Consider the following 21,779-nt stretch of genomic DNA (forward strand, 5'->3'; position numbering starts at 1 on the left):
CCACGCCATGTGATGATATGTACAGATGATGAAGAAGTGCACCAATAAATGCCCAACATATATATATGAGTCGCAACCGATTACTGACGCACTACGCGGAGACTAAAGCTACGCATCGGGGCACAGCAGCCCAAGCGGCTCATTTTTCATCGAAAACGTCGTCCTTTGGCACGGGCCCCAACAGTAGTTATCACAGACAGACAACTGCCTTCATTGCAGAACTTCTGACTCGGTTCTCACACTAAGTGGTACAAACCACCGAAAACAACCGCATATCATCCCCAGACGAACGTACTAACCCAGCAGCTTAATAAGACCCTCGCAGACATGCTATGCATGTACGTCGACGTGGAACACAAGAACTGGGATCATATTTTGCTATGTAACTTTCGCATACAATACCGCTCGACAAGAAACTACTCGCATGACACCCTTCAGCTTGGCCCACGGTTGCGAAGCCACGATGACGTTGGGATGCCATGCTGCCTTACGAGTGTGCCGACATACATACCGACGTTGTCGAATTTACTCAGCACGCCGAAGAGCCAGACAGCTCGCCCGCGTACGTATCTGCCATCAGCAAGCCAAGATGCAAAACGCTACGATCTTCAACACAGGTCCGTTCTCTACACTCCCGGCGATAAGTATGGGTTTGGATACCCATACGCCATCGTGGACTTCCTGAAAAACTGCTAAGACGGTACTTTGGGCAGTAAAGAGTGATTCGACGCCTGAGCGACGTGACCTACGAGGTCGTTCCTGACAGTGACAGTTGCTCCAGTCGCCGCACGCACTTACCCGAAGTGGTGCATGTGGTGCGGATGAAGCTGTATCTGTCAAACTAAGTTTCGTTTGTTCTTTTCTGTTATTTTCTTGTGGTTTGTTTTGCGTGTCTTACTCTGTGCCATTTGTACTCCGCCCTCATATGTTTAAGTGGTGCATCGGGACGATGCTTCCTTCGAAGGGACGCAAATGCCGCGCCTGTACTCCGATGAACAGTAGGACTATGCAAGCAGGCATGCGCGTTTCTATCAAGGCGCGGCGAAGAATAAGAAGTCGCAGTAGCGCACTGTATTAAAAATGCGACCACCTGCTATTCCTCTTGATAAGGGCTGTGCGACCTCTGTTTTGGACGTTGCGACACTGAAGTGCCCGCTCTTTCATGAAGTCGTCGACTGTTGTGGTGGGTTTCGTACAAGGCAGCCAACAGAGGTTCCTTAATTACCCGCAAAGGAGGACGCACCTTCTTTGCCTCGGTCACATCGGGGTCAGCTCGGCGAAACAGACGGGCCATATCCTCCGCATACATGACGACGGATTCGTTCGGGCTGTACGCGAGCCTCAATAAGTTGTTGCGCGTAATCGCGCCGGTGCGAGCTTGCGAATGTATCGAGTAGCTGATGCCGAAAATTGCCCACGTGTGGAAGCTCGCTTCCCTGTTCTCGTACCACGTGCGAGCACTCTTTTCGAGCGCGAAATAAGCATGGGTGAGTTTCTGTCGCTCGGTCCAGGGATTGACATCGGCGACGCGCTCGTACTGATCGAGCTAGTCCTCGACATCTTCAAAAGCGTCACCATGGAAGGTTGCGGAGACGCGAGGCTGTTCAAGAGTCACCTGGGAAAGGATCGGCGCCGTCTGAGAAGAAGAAAGAGTGGCCGATGGTGTCGGAACTGCCATGCTGGTGGGAGACGCAACGGGAGGGAATTCCAGGCTCAGGCCGAGCAGGCGCCGACTGAATCGATGGACTGGAGTCGTGGCGAGAGGTGGAGCTTCAGGACTGGGTGTATGGGCCTGATAGGGGTTGAACGCAGGTTCAAGGCTCCAGCACCTCCAGCAGTGTCAGAATATATATACACACATTATGTGTACAGTATATACAGCACTTATATAGCCCTTGAGCACCGCAGCGCCCCTAGCGGAATCCATGCAACCAGAGGTACGGACAACTACGAGGGGGGACAAGGCTCGGTCATAAGGTGCTTCGCCCCTCAAAAATGAGTTGCGGTCATTGGAGGTGCAGGACCATTTGCAGAACGGGTACTCCGCCCTGGTGTGCTCTTCCCCTCATCTGCCATACATGTGGACGGTGGGCAACAAGATCGTGCTGCGTCATCCGTTCTGATACGCAGGGGAACAAACCCACTTGTCTCATAGGAAGTTGACGACAATGCCATGCTGTGAATATCTTCGTACGATCGGGTTAGCGTGCAAAGCAATTCGATGACGCGGTTGAGTTAAAATGCGTTCTCTTCGACCTTGTCTCACGTAAAGAAAAGACTTACCGGCTTCTCACATGTTCAGCATTTAAATGTAGTGTTGTCGAATGCTTGGGTCAGCCTCATGTTCACAAGCTTTGGGTGTAGAAGTCTTTAGCAGTTGCGGATTACAGTGCTGGGAAAATCATCAGTTTCTTTTAGATGTGCCTGGCCTTTAGTACTGCATGGAAAGGGATTCAAGTATCGCGGTTTCATTGCGCTCGTACAAAAGGTCACGGGATTTATTGAAATTGTTATTTTCCATAAAACGAAAACAATGTATCAGAAAACAAGAAACCTATTCGCACCACGAAGCGCGCCGCAATAGGGGCGAGAAAATATATATTATATATATAATATATATATATATATATATATATATATATATAACTTAGCAGCGAACAAACAATGACACAAAGCACAACATAACGGAAATTACTTGTACTTACCAAGTGAATTAAAGAAATGATAAACAAATGGAAATGAAAATGGGTGAAAAAACAACTGTCCGCAGGTGGGGAACGATCCCACGTCTTCGCATCATTACCAGGAGTTTGGTACATCGCCGAATAGCGCCTCTAGCGGCCGCCTCTGAAAACATGCGCGTTTTATATGGGAGACCATCGTTTTTCCCAAATAACTATTCATAGAAGCCATCTTTCAATTATTCCCGTGGAAATAGGCTCTAGGCGCTTAGCCTACATCTCATGCAAGCGGTACCATTACTTACGGGAGAAGACTCGTTCCAAATTGCGAGCGAAGTTTGATGTATGGGAGTCTATGGAAAAGGGCAAATTTTTAGGCTTTTTTGGCGAGGAAAAAGCATTTGCGATAAACCTATTGCATCGATTGACGTATTCCCGGGCACTTATCAACTTCAATGACTCAGCTTTCAGCTAGTTGCAGCAGCAGCTCTTGAAATTGCAAAAAAGGTTGTTCCAAAATCGCAGTTTTCATAACAAGGTCGCGGAATTTGATGTGGTACATATTTTGCATGCTAGTTTTTGCATGCAGCAGTGCATCAAAGCGATAGCCGAGCGCTCTGAGTGACCACAGATCAAGATCACTGATACCACAATCGTGAGTTCACAGTTTCGAAGCTAGCTGCACCTCGCTTTTTGTTTTATGACTTTGTCGCTGCTTTGTTTGGCGCTTTTTCGCAGATGGCATATTCCGAAATGCAGGTCATTTAGTTACGATTCTTGTTTCGTTACTTTCTACTGTACAACATGCGAACGTGCTTCCAAACTTCTTTTCACTTTAGGTATGATGCACTTTAGACAATAAACCCGGGTATTGTGTTTTGAAAGTGAATTTCTTTCTTAAGGCGAATATTTATGATGACATTACTAAGAAATATTCTTGCCTCTTCACCTATGTCATGAGAAAGGCGTGTTTGTGCGATTCTTGTGCAGCTTGAAACGTACCACAAAAATAGTGTCCAATGTGTTCAATTAAAAGACACAGAAGTAGAAAAGTGGGCTGCAGCCCTAGGCGTAGTATTCTTACAAAGAAATACCGTTGAAGCTATTTGACTAAGTATATTTGCATTATATCAAAGCAGAATTTTTGCGCGCCTGATCTTAAAAAATGTTTAATCATGGGGCTTTACGTGCAAAAACCACGATCTGATTATGAGGCACGCCGTAGTGGGCGACTCCGGAAATTTGGACCACCTGGGTTGTTTAACGTGCACCTAAATCTAAGTACACGGGTAATTTCGCATTTCGCCCCCATCGAAATGCGGCCGCCGTGGCCGGGATTCGATCCCGCGACCTCGTGCTCAGCAGCCCAACACTATAACCACTGAGCAGCCGCGGTGGTTTACCTGATCTGCGGCGCAAATGAAGGCTGTCCGAATTATTGCACAAGCTTGTTTACGTAGTACAAACCGGTACCTCGAAACTAAACATTCTATCCTCAATATGCAGCGCACGTGTCTTATCATTTGAACCACTCCCATATACCTTCACGAAATTCCAGAAATACTAAAGGTCTTCATATCCTTGTACCACGACGCACGCAGAGGAGTATTGAAAATTATGCGATCAGACACCGGGACGTGTTAATGTAGCCTGTCGTGTAAAAATAGAGAACGATTCCTACCACAGACCACACCCTTTTTGAGGTATGCCACAAAGTTGTGCAAGAAGACATTATTTTCGGCTACAATCACCAAAGTTGCTATAGCATTCTGCTGTTCTGTTCTTGACTAATTCTATTGCAGAATTAGGTCGCAGCCCCATGATATAATTACTGGTGCAACTTTTCAGTAATTCTGTGAGAATATTTTCCTCCTCCTTCTTTCTGGGGCTTTACGTGCGCTAACCAGTTCGGTCGCAGGTCGCAGCCCCATGATATAATTACTGGTCAACTTTTCAGTAATTCTGTGAGAATATTTTCCTTCTTCTCCTTCTTTCTGGGGCTTTGCGTGCCATAACCAACACGAAGAGTATTCTTCTACCCTCAATTTAACGTGTTTGAAAATTGAAGAAACGTGAGAATGGACCGTGAGGGTTTGCAGAAATGTTTCCTTATTAGAATCGTTTATGAACCATATCGGTATGGCGAATTTGTCATGATCACGCCAGCGTCCACTGACACCATTATCACTTTGTCTACTGCTTGTAAATAATAAAAAAGAGTTGTTCCTTGTGTGTGAGTAGCACAATCGCAGCTGAACCTCTCATATGGTCCACTAAGCCACACCTTCCCTTTTCTGCCACGCTGCCACAGGACATGTCAATTTCACCCTTTCAGTTTCCCCAAGCATAGGGAGTTACAGACGACGAACGACGAATTTTTGAAGTATTCCTGAGATTTGAGCAAAATTTCATAGGCAATGTTATTACCTTTTTTGTTTACATATGTATTACACCTCACTGGCAATAATGATGACGTACTACTAAAGTTCAGTTCTCTACACAACACATCATGTCTGAGACGGCTGTGTCCTAACCAGCTGTAAGCACTGCATGACGCTGGCTGGAAGCCATCATTTAAAAAAGTTCTTTGCAGAATAAAAGAAAATATTGCGTTCAATGGCACAGTCGCCATCCAATGTTTACGCGCAGCCGTTCACTTTTAACTCAGCTACGCCCGCAGCCAGTAAAACCATGCAAAATTTTGTTTACTCTAGACCAGTATACGGTGTAAATCCGAATACCACTATGCGTGCCTAAGGCGTAGAAGTATAAAATATTTTTCAGCTTCCGGCGTCCGAAAGCTTTTGACGCTGACTATACGTTCTGAAGACGAGGCTGCTTTTTAGCTTATACGTGATGACAAGCGCCGAGCTCTTGATTATAGAATATTGGAGCGTAGAATTGTAGAACTTGTGCAAGGTCAGGCGACTTGACGATGCAAACCTAGCGATGGAAGCTCAGCATGCTTTTTGTGTATTAACACTGATGATAAATGAATAGTCAGAGTAAAAATGTTACTGTCCGATGCTGGACCGACTGGAGTGTAATGCATACGTTCTATACCACTGAAGGTTCCATACTGCGCATTCCTATTCGAATTTTGGCCTGTGTTACGCTTACCAAGTCTTTAGCAATGATAAGAGGTAGGCAATTGCTTCTTGGGATGTAGCCGAGGCCATGGTAGATGTGATTAGTAATGCGGTATATGTGAGTAGGCTTACTGGGATTATTACATGAACTACGCCAACGTACCCATACGTTGTCACAGTGGAAATCACAGAGCCCTTTATTGTATATATATATATATATATATATATATATATATATATATATATATATGTAACAAGCCCGCACATAATAAACAGACAAAGTACTCTTCATGTCGCCATTACTAACTTCTTCTTTATTCTCCCCTTACCCCCGGCCCCTTTACTACAAATTCTGTCTTTCTTCTTCAACTCCTTGAGCACGCTTCACTCTCCCCGCCATTGTTTTCATCCCTCCTGGGATGGTATTTAAAAACGTTTGCTATAGATGCTGATTCTACGGTGCCATTAGGGCCTACATACCAGACAGTCTTTAAGATTCCCTTTTGGCTTGCTGTTTTGACAACAGAGAATGGTCCTCTGTGATTTGAGCATGAGTTCGACAGCCCTTTTCTTACTAGCACCAAATCTCCAACCTCTATTCTTGGTATGGTTGTGTTTTGTGTTTTGTCAAAGTTGATTTTCATTCTTTCACGGTACTTAGCTTTCTTAATTTCTTGTCTCTTCTGTCAGTTGCAGCGCTGCTTGAATTCCTAGAGACGTGTCGGCTGGTAGTTAGGTTGGGTTCCCCGTAGCAGCAAAGAGCGGTGTGCATCCCAGAGCTGTTGTATAGGATCGGTTATGATGAGCTACCGCCATTTCAAGGCAGCACTTCCATCCACCTGGGAAGTCTGGATACATATTTATGTACTGTTTAATGTCCCGAATAGCTCGCTCAGTTAGCCCATTAGCTGCTGGGTGATACGGTGCTGTGAACCTGAGCGTAACTCCGTCGCTCGGCCCATTGCTTAAGGTGATGGCTCCGAAAGGCAGGTCCGTTGTCTGATACTACAACTTTAACGTTGTCAAACATCTTTCGGCTTAGAAAGGAAATCACACTGTTAGCGTCCTCCTTCCCCGGTTTTGCTGCCACCATCCTGGTGCACTCATCCACACACAACAGGAATGCTTGCGTTTTCTTCACGCCCTCAGATTTTTTTCGGAGTTCCGCGAAGTCCATGTGAATAACTTGAAATGGTACGCTCGAGTGCGGCGGTAATGTCATCTGTTGGGTTGGTTGCTTGAACTTTACTTTATTCACCTGGCATTTGTGGCATGATTGCACGTATCTTTTTGTGTCTTCTTTCATGCGGGGCCAACTGAACCTTTTCGTCAGTTTCATGTAGGTCCGCCAAGAACCATCATGACCAGCTGAATGGGGACTATTGTGGTAAAGGTACAGAATTTTCGGAACCAGTGTAGGAGGCACTGCTATTGAGCCTGTCTGGGTCTGTTGCAAAAGTTCAGTTCCTTCCCAAATTTTGGCGGCACCTATTGCTTCGTGTTGCACATCAAGAACTGTTACCCCCAATCTAGACATTGCGTCCGCATCTTTCATAGAAGCTCCGGGACGGTGATTCACTTCAAAGTCGAACTGTTGAAGCTCGCTGACCCACCGTGCAACTTTTCCTTTCGGCTCCGCCATTTTCAAAAGGTGGGTAAGCGCCTCATGATCTGTGTACAACTTTAATCTGGTAGCTTCCAGGTAGGAACGGAAGCACCGAATCGCATTTAAAACGGCTAGAGCTTCCTTCTCTGTCGTCGTGTAGTTCACCTCCGCTTTGTTAAATGTGTAGCTATGGTAGCCAATTACGCTTAGTTGGCGATTGTTCGGCTGACTTGTTTCTCGCTGGTATAGTATCGCACCCGTTCCGTAGTGCGAGGCATCTGTATTGAGCTCAAATGGTAGAGCAAAGTCCGGCAATCTGAGGACTGGATCAGACGAGATAACTCGTACTAGCTCTTGGTAGGCTACCTCACAGTCACCCGTCCAACAGAATGGTACGTCTTTTTGTGTCAGTCTAGTCAGACACCTAGTTTTGAGAGCATAGTCTTTGATAAATGCTCTAAAATGTCCTGCCAACCCCAAAACACGCGTAATGAGTGAACGTCAAAAGGTTTCACGAGTTTTGCAATGCGTGCCACCGATTCTTCTTTCGTGTTTTTTGTAGTGCCATCCGGAACTCTGCCCAAGAAAGTCACCTTGCTCTTGAAAAATTCACTCTTCTTAAAATTGACCTTTAGGTTGGCTTCTGACAAAGCGGCGAGGACACGTGCCAGGTGTTGTTCATGGAGACGCTCGCTTTTAGAATACACAATAATATCGTCTACGTAGACATTGCAGAAGCGGCCAATGAACGGATCCAGAACCATATTCATCATTTTATGAAACCAGCTGGGTGAGTTCTTCCATCCGAACGAGAGGCGGTTGTATTCGTAGATGTCAAACGGAGTTATGAACGCTGTATACTGCTTTGTATCCTCTTGAAGTGGTACTTGCCAAAAACCTTTACAAAGGCCTATCCTAGACAACCAAGTACATCCACCTGTGTCATCAATAATTCCATCTATTCTTGGCATAGGGAATGGAATGAGATGTGTCTTTCTGTTAATTGCTCTGTAGTCAGTGCAGAGTCGGAGGCTTCCATCTTCCTTTGGTGCTATGGTTATCGGTGATGCATATGGTGATACGGAGTCACGGACGGACGGATAATACCTGCGTCCAACATCTTCGCAAGCTCTTCTTTCAGCCATGCCTTCTTTCTCTGGTGAGGTTGTAAGGTTTCCTCCGTACTACAGTTTCGTCATGCAATTTAAACGGGACTTCAAACTTCGTAGCACCTGGAGGATAGCCTCCACAGCAGTAAAATTCAGGATAGATTAGAGGGATGTCATCTCCTTTCTTCACAACGCGAATTTCATTTTCTTTTGTAACAGGTTGCGGCTCCTGCCCATCTTGGCTCACAGACACAGTGTCATCCCAGTGTATGTTCAGCTTGAGCACCTTCATGTCCGGACAGGAGAATAGAAAGTCATACTCAATGCCTTCTATAACCAGTGCCAGTATTTCTGCAGTTTGTGATTGGTACTTAAGCTTTAGGCGCATCCATTCGCAGTGTTCCTTCTCATGCCCGTCGTAGCCTCGTACAACCACTGTTTTTCCTGTGAATATCTTCTCAGTTTTAGCCCTGCTTCCTTTTATAATTGAAACCGAAGCTCCACTGTCTACAAGAGCTCGCATTGTCTCACCGTCCACTTCGAGTTGTATATGCAATAAACTTGATGACACAAGTTGAACTGTCTCACTTGCTGTAGAGACATCTTTAGAATTCCCCTCGGCTTGTTGCTCTTCATTGTTTAACTCTGTGGGTTTCTGTATGGGAGTTATAGGTCTTGCGGTGCTCGCGCCAAAGTTAGACCTGACACCGTCCAACACCAACGAACACTTCTCATCCAAGCGATTGACGCTTGGCGTCCCTGAAAAGTCTTGTCTAGCCTTGTAGCTTCGCTCAGTCCAGCTAAGCGGAAATAGTTTTAGCAGTTCCAAGAGCACTTCGAGCGTTTGCGGGCCTTGTGTTAGAACCTGTCGTTGCAAATCTCTAGGTAAACCATGGATGATAAGGGCAAGAAGTGATGACAGCGACAGTTCAGCGAGGCGAAGAAGTCGATGTTTCTCCAGAAAATACCGAGTGGCGTGCTGGACTTGAAACGGTAGAATAGTGCTTCATGCCACCGCTCAACCGGATTCTTACTGAAAATCAGAAGGAAACTCTCCTTCCATTTAAACCAAGGTTCAGGCTCTCGTTGCGAAAGTCGCCACTCGTGCCACTTTCTTGCTATCCCGCTAAGGAATTGTCGCATGTTGATCACTAGGTCTTCATCAGACAGCCGTCCATTGTTCTTCGCAGCTTGTTCGTAGAAAGTTATCCACCCTTCTGGACTTTCGGATGAGCCGTCGAACGTTTCAGGACGTACTATCGGCCAAGAAAGTAAACGGACCACGGCACCGGTGGCAGGAGCGGCTGCCTGGCCACAACGGGGCGCTGCTGTCTCGCTCCGCGCGCTTGGGTCGAGAGTGCCGTGGGTGACGTTCAGCTTCTCCCTCACTCTCGCGCGGTGTCCTGTCACGCTTGATAAAATGCCTAGTGCGTCGTATGGTTGCTTTGCCGCTGGCGGTCGCGATGAAAGGGACCGTGCATAGCCGGTATTAAACACATGGCGCTGTCGCGCGCAGTAGCCGACGGCCGCAGGGAATCAAACCCCGGCGCTGTGAAAGAACAGAGACCGGCTCTGTTATTTTTTTCTTGTTTTTTTGCCTATATTGACCTAACCTTCCATAATAGTGTCTGTCGCCTACGTCCCTTGCTGCTCGAGTTTACGCAACATTGCGTAAGGCGCCGCAGCGGCGGCTGACGCGCGCTCTTTCACGCCTGCGGGATAAAGGCACGTTCACGTTAGCGGCGCAGTGACTTGCCGTGCACCGTTTGATGTTCTCAGACTGACGTGCACGGGTAGTTGTGCTCGCGCCCGTCAAGGTTTCCTTGCCGTGCAGAGAATGGATGCAAGATCCATTTTTGCGACGTTCTCCGGCTGCCGCAAACCAACGCAGGAATGGTGGCCGTAACTAGGTCGGCTTGCCCCGGCTTGCCTCCCGCGGCGACGGCGCCGTCCGCTTTTCGCTCCGTGGCTTTTTCCGTGCGCGCTCGCTACATCGTTAAGGAGATTCCAATAGGGAGATTACAGGAAACTGTACGCGATTACAGGTTTCTCTACGACAAGACGAAGCCAGAATACAAGGACACAGAATTTAAAACCAGCAGATGGGGACGTGCTGACGACTAAGAGATGCGTTCAAAATATTGCCGTCCCAACTTCCTGCAGCGACGTCAGATAGTGTCACGTGTTTTGCGCACCAACGAAGCTTGACGTGCACTTTGAACACCTCCCTGCGGCCGTCGGCTACTGCACGACCGCGCCACGTGTTGAATACCGGCTATGCACGGTCCCTTTCATCGCGACCGCCAGCAGCAGAGCAACCGGACGACGCACTAGACATTTTATCAAGCGTGACAAGACACAGCGCGAGAGTGAGGGAGTGGCTTAACGCCACCCACGGCACTCTCGACCCAAGCGCGCGGAGCGAGACAGCAGCGCCCCGTTGTGGCCAGGCAGCCGCTCCGGCCACCGGTGCCGTGGTCCGTTTACTTTCTTGGCCGATAGTAATATTTGTGATGTATGGTTCGCCCGTTTGGTTAAAGCAGAAGCCAGAGTCTCAATAATGGAGCTTTGCTGCGAAATATGCTGTTGTTCAATTGATATGGCTCGAAGAACTGTCGCTAGCTCATCAGATGAAGTTCTTTCTATTGGTGTCAACACCAGCTTGTTTAACAGACGCAGCGGAATATTTACTTTCACTGAATGTTGCTCCAAAAGTTCCTCTGAAGACACTGAGGCTTCATCCAGAATGAGATTCAGAAGCTCACCTGTAGTGACGTGTTCGGGAAGGTCAGTGGCGGCTTCGTCCTCGACTTCATATTTCTTGAATACCACAGAGTTGCAGCAGTGCTCCACAAAGAAAGTCACCCACATATTGGTTCTTGTCGTCGACTGCACCAAATTATGTAACAAGCCCGCACATAATAAACAGACAAAGTTCTCTTCACGTCGCCATTACTAACTTCGTCTTTATTCTCCCCTGACCCCCGGCCCCTTTACTACAAATTCTGTCTTTCTGCTTCTTCAACTGCTTGAGCACGCTTCAACTTTATGATCTTTTATTGATTTATAGTGTTTACCGTCATAAAGTAACCCTGGAACTTTGAGAGACGCCCCTGTGGAGCGTTCTGATAATACTTTTTGCCACCAAGGGTACTTTATCGCGCACCTAAATCTAAGCACAGGAGCGTCCTTGCATTTCGCACCCACCGAAATCCAGCCGCCGCCGCGGCCGATAATCGAACCCGCGACCTCGTGCTGTATCTATTCTGGCTCTGTAGTTAAATTTTCGCTTCTTGCGTCTTCACTTATTCGACAAAACAATAATAAAAACTAAGAACGGCGCAGTATCCAGTGTAAGGGAGCTCTGAACTTGATTCAAGCGAACCTATTTCCACGTTTCCCTTAATCCATCCTCTGTTCAGTATGCATAAAATGTCGTTTTCTTATAGTCACGTGCTGTTGCATCTATATCAAACAGCTCCTAATGTGAATCAGGACTTAGCCTCAGCGGCACTATATGTGTTATTTTAATGAGCTTCCAGTTCTATGCGTACATTGCGCCCTCGTTAATGTTGTGACGGCGGTCAGTCTCCAACTCGTTAAAGAATCAGTTGCGATGCAAATAGAGGGCACCGTAGCAAGCAGTTTTTGTGAAACACGGATGAACCTCTGCACCTGATTCGGAAGATGGCGTTCCAAAGCCAGATTGTCGCATGAGCCCGCTTTCCCCGCCGTTCGTGCCAGAAATACACACTCACAGTCGTAAAGAATGCAGCAAGCAGACGATGCTTTCTGGCATTAATATCAGCCTGTGGTGCTCGATTTAGCCCACGTGCTTTCCTTCACATTCTTCGTTTTTTTTTCACTTCTCTCTGCCTCTCCAGTGCAGAAGTTCATGGCTGTTTGATATAAAGGCCGAAAAAGCGTATGACGAAGGCTGTTTTCCACATATCGATATCCTCTGCACTTGAAGCATGCCAGCTAAGCGAAATATTGAAGAACGTTCGTCATATCTTACCATTCCCTGCATTCCCTTCACTTATACGTTTTCCAGTTCGTTCTGCCTTCGATTTCCCATTACAGCCCCTCTTTTGCTTCTCTATTCATTTTCATGTGCTAAAAGTTTCATTCCTAAGCGCGTGATCAATTCCGTAAAAAATTGACAGCACTTACGTCACCAATGGCAGTGTCATAAACCGTTGATGATCTCGCCTTCCGGTGCCCTCGAAACATAACAAGCTGTCCTCAAAATGCCAATCCCGCGATCGGCAACGACATATGACAACTTCGCTTCTGAAACAGCGTCTTTCTATCTTATTTTGGAAAGTGGAGGAGGACAGACTGTTTTCGCCGCCTACAGACAGTCTCTCGCGAGGTCCGGTCTTGCAGCGTGGCCAAAAGCTCGTTTACCATTCGTGCGAAGCGCTGTCATCAACGCTTCCGGTCGTCTTCACTGCTCCCTCCTGTTGTAACGATATCGTGTAGCGTTGACTGCTGGCCGGAAAGAAGGTTGTTTGCAGCATCACGACACAACGCCGGATGACATACTTATCTTGAATGTTTCACGAGAAGGCACAAATCGACTGCTGTGATAGCGTGTAACGATTCGCTTCCAGCCGAAAGCAGCCCCTTCTGGCGGCTTCAGCATAGCTGTGCTTTGAGAAGCCTGAAAAACAAAGTTTGCTTTCTGCTTCGTGTTTGACACAGGCGAGAAGAAGGTTGCGTGTGCTTCAGAACTCCTTCAGGTAGTGTCGTGTTGTTTTTGTCGAGGCCGAAAGACACAAACGATCGGCCATGGGTGTCCATATGAACAAAGGTGCCAGCGTTCTTCTTTAAGCACTACGGACAAACAATGGCCTTTCGATGTCCGAGGCTTCAGTGCCAATCGCTGCTGTTGTAACGCAGCGTCATTCATATTTGTTGCACATTAAATGCACCGAAGCCTTGGAAGCTATTGAAGCTCCACACCGAGCACGAGGGCCCCGACGACTGTCTATGTGTTGTTAAGCAAACACCAACTTGCCAAACAACAAGTCCTTCTCCAATGACGGACGGCGTTTTGCCAGCGCTGAACGGGAGCGCCCGTGAGCTTCTTCTTTTCACGCCCACCAGTATGAGGTATCTCATCGTTTTCAGGCCAACCAATTTCACGGTCATGCGAAGCTTCCAGCTAGTCTCAACTCTCGGTACCATTAAAGTTAGAAATATATGAGGCAGACGACCTCTCGCCTTCTGCGTCTGTGAAGTGTCTTATTATCTGGATAACGTGTTCCCGTTATCGCTTCCAACGTTCAGGCTACTAACGAGTTAAGGCCGACCCACACGCGGCTAATAGTACGCGCCTGGCGACGCGTCACGCGTCTGCAGAGGGGAGACGCGCAGCCTGGGCGCGCGTCAGGCAGGGATTGAAGTTGAGTGTCATTTTGAGCGTACGCGATGGAAGTGAGAACCTGTAGGCCGTCGTCACGTGGCCGCCATGTAAACTTCCGGCGCGGGTTTGGCGTGTTGTTCGTTCGGAATCGTGCTGAGACTCCGGAAGTCACCGCTAGTTCCGTGTCGCACAAAGAAGATGGACGCTATCAATAATGAACCACTCGTCGCCTGCGTTGAGACTCGACCTGCACTTTGGCCGACGAAGCACAAGCACCAGAAGAATAAACACGAGACGATGCGCTTGTGGGCCGAAATGGCGAGAAATGTGATGCACATGCTGCCGTACTAGACAAGTGCTCAAATTTTATACGGGTGCCATACGCGGTGCACTTTCAATCGCGATCGAGCTCGATCGATATCAGATGTATCGATCGCAACTGCCTCTTTTGCGCAATTAAGGTGAGAATAAGCGTACCTGAAACCGAACAACGAACGCTTCCTGCGAAGGTGCGTCTAGCAGCACTGCGCTACGCGCAGTGAAGCGCTCACTTGTATGCGTTTCGTGTGGCCTTTCCCTTCACACGCGTACGGAATCGCAGACGCGTACGCTCGCGTACACGTTTAGCGAGACGCGTATCCCCGGATCAGCGTGGTTGCACCTTTACTCGGACATGTGCGCTCTTCGGGGGCAAGAGAAAGTATTTTTTAGTGCTGACTTCTACCACTTCTATGCGCGCGGACTTTACGTTTTCACATTTCTTCGACCGTTTATTTTTTTCATGTAACATTTTGCATCTAGCCACAACTATGCTAGCCAACCGGCACTATCTCTCGTAAGCATTGCTACATTGAATTGCCTATCTGCCTCCTCTTCCTCTGCTAAAGTAAAATGTTCATGGATCACACGCGTTAAGCTCATTTGTGACGGAAGCGAGACATTAATGAATTCTTTATCAACTGGAGCTGAGTAGTGCACATAATGTTCCTCCACTCAGATATTAGATAATATATGAAGCTAACACATAAGGTCACTCAATAGTCACATAGTCTAGCCGTCAACATAGCCGCTCGTTTGACTTGTCACCATTAGAGATTTTTGATGAATTTCCATGAAAAGATATTACGCAGGTTCCACGCACTGTGGGAAACGATGCTATGCCCTCTCAGTATCAGCATTTTGATATTGCTATCAGAGTAGAAGCGGAACTCTAAATGAAATTATGTAATCATTAGAATTGTAAGGAAGAAGATAACGGTCGTTCCAGCTCCATCAACACTGATTCCCGAGTATAGTATAGGTGCTCGAACTCGGCACTAGCGCAACGTGTTTTCTAGCTGAATCTACAAGTGAATCTAATTTACTAATAAACATCCTTATATAATTTAGATATTTAAGCTACTACCTTCACTAGCCCCAAGCATCAGAAGCTACGGCATAGGGTAATTTACCCGCAAGAAGAGAAGCTCCCAGCTAGAAGGGACCTCAATCAGGGCAACATATTCTTGTTTTTTTCCGTCCCCGCCATTATGTGTGATTTAAGAATGGTTCAACAGGCCGTGAACTTTGGAGGCTGCACTCACCGGTACACAACTGGTAATTAAAGCTTCAATATTCTGCTCCACAGCATAACTCTGATGCTCATTTACTTATTTATTTTTATGTATTAACATTTACCTATTTGAGGCCCTGATGCCCATTTTACTTATTCGACTGCCTCACGACCAGGAACCAAAATTAGCCTTCTGACTCCTTCCCAACTTTTCTTTTGGGGTTGTGCACATTTATACAGACGTTCTTTTCTGTTTATTATTTGTCAATGCCAAACTGTTGGCATTCCTCACGCTGGTGCATAAGCAACTGGCCGAATCTGCATATATGTATTATCTATTAAGGCAATAGCGTTAGGGCCCCGTGTCGCAGAAAATCCGGCGTCGGCGTCGGCATTGCCGCCCGCGGCCGAGAAAATCATCCCCAACCACGTTTAGGTATGCCACACCATTCTATCATAAATGTTGCTCACATATTGTCTTGCATTCTTGGCAAAGATATTCCTCGGAATTTTGAGAAGGACAATCCACAAGCAAATGTCATGAAACAAAACACCCACAGCGCATAATTTTATGTTAAATCTTCTCAGACTGAAATATTTAAACTGCGAAACAAATATGGAAACTTGATAATAATGTAATTTCTTTGGCGCAGTTGTGCACAATCTCCGTGATCGGCCCACGCAAGCGGCCGCGTTTCCACGAGAAAGCTTGCCTGCGTGCACAGCGTTCGCCGCCCGTGTTTGCCAGTAACGATTACGGTTGCATAAGCTGCAGCCGTCGGGAATCATGAGCAGCAGTCAAGATCTTTGAATGCTACCGCGTTCCACTCTTAAAAGCGAAGCTTTAAGCGTCGTCCCAATTTTTTATCTAGCGGGTGCATTCTCTATGAACTAAAAATGCCATTGACTGACAAACAGGCTGTTGAGCGGATGTTTTTACCCGATAGCGTTTAGGGCCCCGTGTCGCAGAAAATCCGGCGTCAGCAACCGGCGTGTGATCGACGCTGGCGGAGTAATTCATCCAACCACATCGACTTCGCAGGCCCGCCACGTGGTGCAAGGTTTTGGTGAACAAGGTGGAGGAGGAAATAACTTTAATGAGTCCTGAGGAACCCCTCCCCACCCACTCTTTGTTTAGTGGTCGGCTTGTGAACAAAAATGGAATTTCTCACACTGAAATCCGTCAGAAAAATGGTAAAGTAAGAATTTACCATTCGGCGTCGCATTCTCCGTCGGATTGTAATTTGAATGTGCGAGAAAACCTAATTCTGCTACGAGGTAACTCAAACACAAACCCCGTCTCCAGAATTTCTACCAGACCTGCGCGCGTTGGGACAATAGAAAACAATTAATAAAATAATAAAAAAGGTGCCTACGGCCTTCACATTTTAATATAAGACCACTTATATTGCCCCTGGTAAAACATCTTTCCAACAATGCATTTCAGTTGAAAAGTGAAGCCAACCTTAAGGTGATCGGTGTAAGCTTGGTATTTGTAAGCTGGCTTTCCCACGTTCAGTGTTGCAGTGAATGAAGCCTACTTGCCGTATGCGAACGATTCGATGCGAACTGGTCCCGATAAGGCTATCGCGTTCTACTCTTAAAGGCGAAATAAGCGTCCTCCAATTATAACTCCCATATACCGGTTGAGGTAATCTAGGTTTCTCCGGTCTTCAACGTGACTAGCATTTAGTTTAAAAAAGGAGCACGGTCGAACATCTCGTCAAGATCTGTGTATTCCTCATTCGCGCTTAGGACTGCGATATTAAGGTAGAGCTCTGCCACTTCAACGAACAACGGTGCGAAACTGCAGCTCAATAATTCAGGCCGCACAATCTGCTGAGACTAAATCATAATTTAGTCTCCTGGCTAAGCTTTGCTCTCGTAGGGCGTGACAGCTGCAATTTAAGCCCCTCAATAATCAAAAAGCACTGTCATCTCTTCTCTCCTCCTCCTGCGCCAGCGCTTACGCTCTCGTCCTTCGGCTCCTTCTACGCGGTGCAGAACTAGCAGACGCTCCTCGGAGCAAGCACTGTCGCTACGTATCACTCGCACTCTTCAGCTCTTATTTCGTCGCAACTTTTGAAAGTAAATCTTTTCTTACTGAACCTCGCAGGGTTTCATGACCGTGGGTGCTGCGGCCTGGCTGTTGTCTTGCCGAATAGGCCAACCAATGACAGCGGAGTATGCACGCCGTTGGGTTCCTTGCCGCACCAGCAGATGGCGCTCGCCTCCGCGCATCCGCGGCAGTGGCGGCCGCATTACATTACCCTCTCTACCATACCTGAATAGAGAGAGAGGGAGAAGTAGAAAAAGGAAACGCAGGGAGGTTAACCAGACTCACGTCCGGTATGCTGCCCTGCACTGGGGGAAGGGGGTATAGGGATGAAGAGAGAGAGGAGTTAGAGAAAGTACAGCTGCGCACACACTTGAGTAAAGCACTCTGTGCCCCTTTCTGCTGACATTCATTAAAGACAAGCTCGTGCTTCGACTCCTTATGTACTAACAAAAAGCTTTGCTGCATGTAGATTCAAACTGACTGGATCTACGGCATTTTTGACGTTATTTTATGGCTGGCTGCCGAAACAACAAGAGAGGATCTCTAAATGTCGTTGTATTTGGTGGCTGTATTATTAGCTATTATGAAGAGAGCGGTGTGGATCAGAGAGCAAACAGGGATAGCCGATATTGTAGTTGACATTAGGAGAAAAAAATGGAGCTGGGCAGGCCATGTAATGCGTAGGATGGATAACCGGTGGACCATTAGAGTTACAGAATGGATACCAAAAGAAGGGAAGCGCAGTCGCGGACGGCAGAAAGGTCGATGGGGCGATAAAGTTTGGAAATTTTCACTCGCACATACAGCATACGGCTAGGGTTGCATGTAGGGTCGCTACATACGGCCTAGGGAGTCGACAGGCTGCCTGCAGGCTCCCTACATACGGCCAATGAGAGTGTTTTTCTATTGCCGGACGCAACCATCGAAGAGTGAGCCTTTAACAGCCTCGCTGTAAAAAAAAGGTAGACGGGCTGAAAACACATCAATGACAAACTTGGCTGTTTTCAAGGATGGTCACCACAATAGAGCGTCATGACGAGTATAAAAAGTTAGGCTATCGCGCGTATAGAGAAACACAGCCTATCAGGTAGCGACATGTCACTACCTTCCACACCAGCTCACGCCTACTACAGTTAGGCACTAAGACTGCTCAATGCACATTGAGATCACAAATCAGAGCACACCGCAAATATATAAGTACGCGTTGTAGCGTCTGGCCAATCGGTCGCAGCAGAGCGTTCGAAAGCTTACCGACGTCAGCGTGAGCGGCGCAGACAAACATAATTATGTTCGTAAGACTGCTACCCTCCTATCGTAGAAATTTCTTATTACATCAGCAGCTGTGGCGCCTGTTAATAATTAATTAATTAATTAATTAAATTCTTAATTTTTTTATTTATACATACTGCAAGGCCAAGATTTTGGACCAAGCAGGAGGGGTTGATAAACTAAATGACAAGCGAGTTACAGTCAAATGCATGACACATGAAACATCAGACAATACAGTACCAAAAACAAGAACTAGGGACCTATAATAATCACATGAGAGCACGTTCCAGCTCATTTGCAAAGTTGTCGGAACCAACCATGCTGTCCGGCAAAGAATTCCACTCGTCTACGGTTCTGGGGAAAAAAAAAACTGTACTTGTGCGAGTTAGTCCTGGCAAATATTGGAGTTAACGAATGTTGCTAAGTATGTCTTGATCTTCTGGCGTAAATCGGCTGCAGACAAACTGATAAATTAACCCTGAGTTGTCGAGGAACGTATTTATGAAGTAGTGTTAACTGGATAATCTTTCTGTGTGTTTGCCATGTTTGTATGTTGATTTGTAGCATTAAAGTAGTTGGCGAATCTTCCATTTTATACTTCCCGTGAATAAACCGCTCAGCTTTCCTCTGAACTCACTCTATTTGTTTATTGTATTTACCGAAATGTGGGCCCCATACCACTGCGGCATTTTCAAGCTTCGACCTTATACAGGCGTTATAGGCCGCAATTTTTGCACTGATAGGTGCATCTTTCAGTTTTCTTTTAGTTACCCATAGCTTTCTAAAATGGACACTAAAGAGAAACGGAAAGTTCAGCTGGAATAAAAGAGAGACCTACAGGAATGCATGCCGTTTTTGTTGGGTGCAAAAATATGAGTTATTAGAGGAGAAAACAAAGACCGAATATCTCTTTCTCAATTTCTCTCACCCCAGATTCGTCACTGAAGCAGTGTCGCCGCGGATTTAATTACTCTCAGCGAATCAGAGGGCGCTATGATACGTCACCGCTTGCGTAAACGGCCTAGGCGCTGGCTGCACCGTAGGTTGCATGGCCGCTGCGTTTGCGTTCGCTGCGACTTAGGTGTTCGGTGGCCGCGACGGATACCGTTGCTGACGCTGAACCTTCCAACGAAGGTCTAGCTAGGGAAGCAGGACTGCACTTCAGCGACCTCAGTGAAACTGAGCGCGAAATGATCATCCGTGCTCGCGCGGCAGGTGTTTCCGCGTATACGATGGTGAGCCGCCGGCCGCGCCGACGGAAAGCGAAGCCTCGTTTTCGTCGACGGAGTGCAAGCCGTCCGGTTCGCCAGGCGACGATGTTCCCGACGATGGGACTCACCTGTACTGACTGGTAAGTTCTGGACTGTCGATGCGGCCACGCGTTTCTTTCGTAAAAGAAGGGCGCTATCACTAAGTGCCGTGGAAGTTGGGATGGTGTCGACACGACGAAGCAAGGGTTTACTTGTGGTGCCGAAATTACCGTCCCGGGTACACTGTGTAATCTTTCCTGCGGCGTGTCACTTGTGCAGTACTCCGAGCTCAGTTTGCAATGCTGGGCACGATTCGCGGGATCGAATCCCGGCCCCGGCTGCCGCATTTCGATGGAGGTGAAATGCAAAAACGCCCGTGTGCTTGCGTTGTAGTGCACGTTAAAGAACCACAGGTGGTCAAAATTAATCCGGAGCCTTCCACTATGGCATGCCTCGTAATCAGAACTGGTTTTGCCACGTAAAACCCCAGAAATGAAGGAAGCAATTAGTGCATGCACGAAGACATCCACAAGTAAATTATTTTTACTTGAGGAGATCGCATTAGCGGCTTCTTTTACGTAGTTTAAAAATCAATTTCATTGCTGTACGATGGCGCCATTATTTTATAACCAAGGTAATATGCTGCTTTACATCTTGTGCAATATTCTATTGGCCCGGCCAGCGAGGTGCATGCATGACCTTCGGGTAAACTTTTTGAGGCCAGGACTCTAGTTGTGTGGGTCAGCGCAGCTCTAAACTGCTGCATACGCCATAATAAATCGAACTGTAGCACTGTGGCTAGTGTGACTTCAAGAAATTTGACTTCTCAATTCGTGTTTTCACATTTTACAACTACAGGAGGTACCGCTACACTGCCTACAGGCAAGTTCGTCCACTGGCTTTGTGGTCGTCTTGGCAAAGGTCACCGCTTCGTTCTACCTTCATGTGTGATGGCGAAAATTCGAGGCACATTTCCTACAGAAACACCAACAGGGTTCCAGTATACGGAATATTAGAGGGCAACAAATCCACTGCGCAGTGCAATGAGATGGGCTAACAAACATTAACTCGGTGTTTCTACGTGCGTACCCCAGCTCGTCAAGGGAACAGCTGTGTGCCTCAGCTCTTCCATGCCGCCTTTGCAGTGGAGCATAGCTTGTTCACAGCAGGAAATCTGCTACTGCAAACATTACGCTGTCACCATTCCAGTGTGTGCCTCTTCAGCCAGTAGAAGAAGCTTCCATGCAGTATCCATCCTCAGCACGGCTGTGTCGGTCGAAAACAGCACTCGCAGTGTTTGTACGTGCGTACCCTGCTCGGTAAGGGGAACAGCTGTGCACCTCTGCTCTTCCATGCCGCCTTTGCAGTGGAGCACAGCTTGTTCGCAGCACTTAATCTGCCCCTGCAAAGATCATGTGTGTCAGCATTCCTGTGCGTGCCTCTTTAGTCTGTGGAAAATACCATGCAGTATCGATCCTCGAAATGACTATGCCGGTCAAAAACAGCACTTGCAGGATCGTAATGTGAAGGTTTTGGCTCCATTTCTGCCAGAGCCAATACAGCCCAAACTTTCCCACTGGCATGTCCTTTGTGTTGTATCTAATAAAAGGACACAGCGCGCTGACGTCACTACTGAAGCACCGCAACGTGTGTGTATTTATAGTCAACAAGGGCCGCGAGTCAGGGTGCAGCTCAATTTGCTGGTACGCTGAGGACAAGTCCAAAACGGTAAACACATTGCCTCCTGCTAGGACCGCGGACATGTCTTCAACCGTTGGCAGCGGGTAGTGATC

The sequence above is a fragment of the Dermacentor silvarum genome, chromosome 2 (genome assembly GCF_013339745.2).
Source record: "Dermacentor silvarum isolate Dsil-2018 chromosome 2, BIME_Dsil_1.4, whole genome shotgun sequence".
Lineage (NCBI taxonomy): Eukaryota > Metazoa > Arthropoda > Arachnida > Ixodida > Ixodidae > Dermacentor > Dermacentor silvarum.